We start from the raw sequence: 7,114 nt of genomic DNA, 5'->3' as shown, positions 1-7,114 counted from the left end.
TACTGTGTCTTTGAGATCCAGTGTGTTTGACATATGCAGTACATATTAATTTGCTGTGACCATGTTTCAAGTGCTCTTTTGCCACACATAGCCAGCCAGTAGCTGTACTGAACAGGGCAGCTCAAGAGCCTTGATCCTTGGGCCAGGTGCCTTTTTCCTCCCATGTATCCTCCGCTGTTTCCCTGTGCTTCTATCTTTGTGCAGTTTCTTGTCCTCAAAGAAATCAGATGTGCTGGGAAGATCAGAAACAAAGTAGTCAGAATAGAAAGGAGACAAAGTGAAAACTGGCCAGAGATATTAACATCTGGATTATTGTGTATGGTGGACTGGGAGTTGGGAGGGGGCTCACATGAGGAGCCTCTGCACTTGTGGTTTGTCAGTTTTTTCAGCGATTTGCCGTGATGCCTTGGTGAACACCTGTTTTATGGCATTGCTGTTCTTAGTCTTTTTGGTGCTTACGTTGTCCCAGAAGTGGCCAATGAGAGTCCCTTCAGGAAAGTTCCTGGCATCCCTGTGACATGCCTCCATCATTTTCTGAAGACTTCCTTTCTTTTCAGAACATTTACAAGCTCATCTGGTTACTAACCCTGTAATCAGCCATAATTCTCCACTTCCAAAGAACTGGTTCCGTTTAGAGGGGGGCGCTATTCAGGACCAAATCTGAGTGCCAGGAGCGCGTTTTGCTAGGAAATAAAGGCACACATATGAACACAGATTCATACTAAAAGGTACATGGGTGCGTACACATGTACAGAAATGCCTCCAAATCCAATCTATGATTCCCTCACATTTTTAAGTCCGTTTTCAATAGAATGGGGCTTCCCTGGTGGCTCAGAGGGTAAAGCGTCTGCCTACAATGCGGGAGACCTGGGTTCGATCCCTGGGTCGGGAAGATCCCCTGGAGAAGGAAATGGCAACCCACTCCAGTACTCCTGCCTGGAAAATCCCATGGACTGAGAAGCCTGGTAGGCTACGGTCCATGGGGTCGCAAAGAGTCAGACACGACTGAGCGACTTCACTTTCAATAGAATGCTGATTACCCCCATAAAAGCACTAATTTGCTGAATTCTAAAATACTTATAAAATAGTTCCAGAGTTGCTTTTCTCAAACCATTATGAAAACAAACCTGCTAAAAGAAATTTAGGATGTGTTTGCTGTTCCCCTACTATTACCATCCTGTCCAAGACATGGTGAAACAAACCAATGGATGATTTGATTCTACAAAGAGAAAAATATCGCCAAATGTCCCCATTTGTTAATATCAGGGGAAAAGTGAGTTGGCTCAGGCATTAGGAGTCTGTGCTGAGGGTCTTACCTCACATCCAAACGTGAAGGGAAATGAATCACTGAGAACAAATTTGGTTAAAAAACAAAACAAAACGGGAAGATTAATCTGCCCCAGTCTCCCTTTCAGAAGTCTCCCCTACGGGGAAGCCGGAACCCCTGCAGAAGCCACGGCCCTTTACCCACACTCCCGGGCAGGCTGCTTCCGGCGGGGCTGGGGCACGGGCAGCGTTGTTCTCGGAGAGTTGTCTCAGTTTTGTGTGCCCTCTCAGTAGCACAATTCTCAAGAGAGTTTTTTTTTGTCATCCAGAGGCTGGAGCTGGAGAGCTAGTAGATATCACTGAGACTTCTGCAAACTGTCCTGTCTATGCACTCAGGTGCTGGTTGGCTGAGAGAGTCCTGGGTTAAGTTATATTTTGAGGCTCGGGTTTCATGGATTTGTCACAAAAGTGAAAGAAGTCATACTCCAAGGTCATTCACTAACTCCTGCCCCCCTTCCAAGGTCTAATACCTAATTTCATCTTGGCAATTTTAAATTTTTCCTCCCAAAGAGGCACTCCTCAGTCGTGTGAGCCTCGAATCCAATGAATCTGGACTGATCCCTGACTCAAGATACTTGAGACACATTTATAGTGATGATGCTCATATATTTTATATATGCACTGAAGACATACATACCAAATATTGTACACAGAAAAACGAGTCATCTATACACTCAAAAGTCAAAAGTAATAGTTCCTATGTTCTGGGAACATGAGAAAATATTTCTTCTTCTTTTTTTTTTTTTAAGTTTTCCATGATTGGGAGAAGTTTTTTCAAAATAGTGGAAAGTAAATTTTATAGAAGCCCAGTAAATAATTTTCAAGATAATTAAAAGCAAAACAAATATAACCAAAATTCCATGACTCCAAAAAACTATTTTAAGTTTTACACTTTCTCTGCTATGATTTGACCACATTCACTGCTTTATAGTTACAACAAAATAAATATTTATAATTTACTTACTAAGCAGTGCTTAGAAATATATTTTTCCGTGTTCCCACACAGTCTTCTTAATTATCATTATGCTTATTATTCCTTTGAATGACCCTACCAAAATTCAGGTCCTAGTTCCTCTGTAATTGGGTATTTAACTCCATGTAAATGAACATCCTAGTTATTTTGTTTTTAGTATCCGACATAGGTCCAGGAAGGATTTCAGCCTCAATGTATACAGCTTTCTCCTTCCCCTGCCCCACCACCTCCCAGCTAACTGTTTAAAAAAAAATTATTTTTGGCCGTGCCACACAGTTTGTGGACTTTCGTTCCCCACCTGGGGTCAGACCCGTGCCCTGTGCATTGGAATCTCAGAGTGTTAATCACTGGACCACCAGGGAAGTCACTCCTCACTAACTCTTTAGGAAAATCATCATGTCTTTACATTTCAAGAAACACAGGTGTCAAAGTAAGTCTTAAGCAATGGGGCTGTTTGTGTTCCAAGTATTTGCACTGATTGACACTGATTTACAAAGCTCATCAACTCAGGCAATTATGGGGGCATGTATTAGTCTGCTTGGGCTGCCATAACAAACAGGTCAGCTGGCTTAAACAACAGAAATTTATTGCTGGAAGCTGGAAGTCCAAGTTATGGAGTTACAGAGTTACAGAGGCTGAAAGTCCAAGATCAAGGTGCTGTCAGGGTTGGTTTCTGGTGAGACCGTTTTCTCTAACTTCCTCTGTGCACACTTGGCAAGAGAGAGTAATCTTTGCTTTTTCTTCTACTTCTTGTGAGGCCACCAGTCCTATGGAAGTAGGCCCCACCTGTATGACCTCATTTAACCTTAATTATCTCCCTAAAGGCCCTACCTCTAAATTATGGCTTAGGGCTTCAACACATGAACTGGGGAGGGGGAGCATGGCAGCACATGACTCATCCATAACAGAAGGTAGTTAAGCACATTGGAATTCATTCCCATCTTGCCAGGTTGCCTTTTATGTGATTTTACCTCCCCCGTCCCTTTGAACATAGGCACCCTCTGACACAACAGGCTTCCCTGGTGGCTCAGTGGTAAAGAATCTGCCTGCCAATGCAGGAAACACAGGTTCAATCCCTGAGTTGGGAAGAACCCCTGGAGAAGTAAATGGCAAGCCACTCCAGTATTCTTGCTGGGAAATCCCACGGACAAAGGAGCCTGGTGGGCTACAGTCCACGGGGTTTGCAGAGTCAGACATGACTTAGGGACTAAACAAACTCTGACACTCCGTGTGAACCCACTGACACTCAAGCAGCAGCAACCACTACAAGACAGGGATGTGAATGAGGCAATAAATCCTTGATTATATGAAGCCCCTGTGATTTGGGCATGATTACAACAGAACTATGGTGCTGGAGAAGACTCCTGAGAGTCCCTTGGACAGAAAGATCAAACCAGTCAATCCTAAAGGAAATCAACCCTGAATATACATTGGAAGGTTGATGTTGAAGCTGAATCCCTAATATTTTGGCCACCTGATGTGAAGAGCTGACTCACTGAAAAAGCCCCTGATGCTGGGAAAGATTGAAGGCAGGACAAAGGGGTGACAGAGGATGAGATGGTTGGGTGGCATCACCGACTCAATGGACATGAGTTTGAGCCAACTCTGGGAGCTAGTGAAGGACAGACAGGCCTGGCATGCTGGTGTCCATGGGGTTGCAAAGAGTCAGACATGACTTAGCAACTGAACAACAGACTTCCTGCCCCAAAACTGACAGAAATAGGCAATGGTATCTATAGAAAGCAGTTAAGTTTATCTCAGGCAAAAAAAAAAAAAGAACAATGCTACAATCTGAGACTAAAGGCAGAAATCAAAAGATCACCTTATGCAGCCCAAGGAGTTAAGTTCCCCTTGTTCATGCAGACAGAGCTCATCAGCCTTTACTTGTGTTTTCGTTTTTTTTAAAATCACAATCCTCCCCACTCCCTACCAAGTAAAATACACATTTTACATGGCATCCAGTTTTCATATTTAGATATATGGCTGAAAAGTTTCATAAAACAGTATTTGCCTTTACTATATTATGAATTTTGACTTTTTTATTCTATGTCATTACTTTGTAATGTTGGTGGTCACCTGCTGGTTTGATTTCACAACTCACTAATGAGCTGAAACATGGTTTGAAAACACTCCATTACTAGGCTCTGAGTGTTTTTGTGATCTTTATAAGCCACTCCATACCTATAAAGACATGTGAGTTAAACTAAAATAGTATGCTACTGAGTATTCAGACGTGAATGTGACATCACGTGCTTATGAAAAGGCCAAAACAGCTGGCAAGATTTCTGCTTGAACAACAGCCTTCAGAAGTTCTACCAAGAGGAACAGAAACAAGGCTGACTTGGAGAAAGAGCTGGCAGATGATGCACTTTAAGGCAATTACACACTTTGCACAGAGACCAATGTTCCAATGTGTGGGTGGTGCTGAAGTGGGCATAGACGAAAGCAGAGTCCGTTCATTCTTGACGGCTTGTGTTCAAGGGTCAGCCCTCTTTAGCTCTGTTTGCAAGACGAGGGCTTCCTCGCAGCCCTTCCAGGGTTCTACCTGCTTTAGCCACATTAGCTCATTTAGAAAACGGGCGGACTTACACCCACACAGACACCACAGGAAACCACAGAAGGGTTTGGAAGGAACCTGATGTGTGATTCGGAACATTCAGGCAGGCAGCTGTCCTCCGTGCCCGCACGTACAGCAAAGTGGCCCATCTCTGCCTCAGAGTGAACAGGGCAAACGTCACCTTCCACGTGTTCTGGGACCTGCCAAGCCTCTGCTGGCCCGGGCTCCACGTGCAGCCTGGTGAGGCCCAGGGCCCTCTCAGACGCACAGACTCCTTCTCATGGTCTCCTGGTGCCCGGCCAGGGCCAGGCTGAAGTGGACGTTTCCAGCAGCCCTGCTCACCTAGAGCTTCCTGCTGTGGCTCTTGAGATGATCTGTGAAATGGCAGGTCCCCCCCGCCAGGTCTCCCCACAGGGCCTGCAGGCCCCTGGCTTCCCTTGGGACCCCCGACCCCCACCCAAGTTCACGTACTGCAGGGCAGCAGACGGCTTGAAGTGCCCTGGTCCTGCCTGGCCACAGCAGCACCTTCTTCGTGTGGCATTGCTGGCGGCTGCTCCTGCTGGAGACACCCTGGGGCCCTGCCCACCCACACCCTCCACGTGAGGCCTGTTTCTTCCCCAGCCTTGCTGCGGGGTGCCTGGGGTGACAGGCAGTAGGGCTCTCCCCAGCTACGCCACTCTCCTGGCTGGCTCCTGGATGACTGACAGCTGCGGGCTATGGTGAGAAGGCCTGGTACCCCTCCCGAGGATCCATAAACTTCTGCAGCTGGCTTTCGTCCCACATGGCAGTGCCCCCAAGGAGCAAATGAGAAGTTCTCTCGTGAACGTCTCACATGCTGTCTTTGCTTTCCCGCCGCTTCCTGCTGCCTGAAACAAGGTCACGTGAATGGACCTGACTCATGGGGCTCAGAGAAGGAGATGGCTGCGGGAGCAGGTATGGGTGAGGATGGAGGGTCTGGGCAAGCAGGGAGGAGTGGGCAAGGGCATGCCATCATCGACGAACTGAGGGAGCTGTGGACTCAGGCAGGATCAGTTGCTGAGGGCCATGGCGCGGGACAGGGTGGTCCCCAGTCTGCTTTCCCATCTCTGAGTCCCTGAGCTCGTGGCTGCCTGAAAGGCCCTCGCTCCCCGCCCACCGTATCGCTGAAGCGGCCACATGATTCAGTGCTGGCACAAAAGCACAAGCGGAAGGGCTCCTCCTGCCGTGAGAGCCGGGCCAGTCAGCCCGGACTGCGAGCTGACGCCGGCAATGGGCTGTCTGAGCTGGGACTGTCACCAGGAGGGCCAGACGCACCCACGTTGTAACTAGTGTTACGCTGGAGGCCCCAGCGATGCCCGTCTCCTGTGATTCATGCCCTTGGGTACACCCCTGCTACGCCCGAGCCCACCCCCTACACACACACACACGCACACACACACGCACGCACAGTGGCTTGGCCACGTGACCTATATAGCCTACCGGACATTAGCACACACGATGCAAAGGCTTGATAAGCACCCGTACAACAGTACTTGCTGTGTTGGTCGCTCAGTCCTGTCCGACTCTTTGTGATCCTGTAGACTGTAGCTCAACAGGCTCCTCTGCCCATGCGATTATTCAGGCAAGAACACTGGACAGGGCTGCCATGTCACAGTGCCTACCCTCCTAGAGTGCTCCCTCCTGAACCCAGCTGCCTGCCACACCGTGAGGCAGTGAAGCAACATGAACAAGAACCCAGGCCGACAGCTTCAGCTGAGCTCTGCGCCAAGGGCCAATGCCAATTGCCAGGGGGTGAGTGAGGCCACCCAGGACACGCCAGCCTGACTCAAGCCTCCAAGTGACACAGCCCAGCAGAAGGGCTGCCCGGCTGACCCAGGCAGTCCACAGAATGATAGTACCCAACACTGCTGTCCTTAAGTGACTACGCTTTGCGGTGGTTTTAGTACACGGCAGGAGATCACTGCAGCGGCCAGCGTTTGGGAAGGACAGGTGGTGGGCGGATGAGTGAGGTCAAAGTGGAGATCTCTACCGAGGACCTTGGGAAATGTGTTCAATGTCAAATACATTTAGCATGTCTTTAAAACAGGGTGGGGTCCCAACTGAAGACCCCGTGGGGTCAGGATTCCTGAGACCAGCAGGGAGGGGGAGGGTGAGCAGGGATGCTGCAGAGGCAGGTCTCGCCCACAGCGGTGGAGTCTGAGGATCTTTCTCCAGTGGGGCTGCGCTGGTCCCCCACCCCGCCCTCCCCTGTATGAAGGTACCTCTGGAGACTTCAGCTC

This window comes from Bos indicus x Bos taurus, chromosome 18, assembly GCF_003369695.1.
Source record: "Bos indicus x Bos taurus breed Angus x Brahman F1 hybrid chromosome 18, Bos_hybrid_MaternalHap_v2.0, whole genome shotgun sequence".
In the NCBI taxonomy this organism is placed as follows: Eukaryota; Metazoa; Chordata; class Mammalia; order Artiodactyla; family Bovidae; genus Bos; species Bos indicus x Bos taurus.
This window is presented reverse-complemented; position numbering follows the sequence as displayed.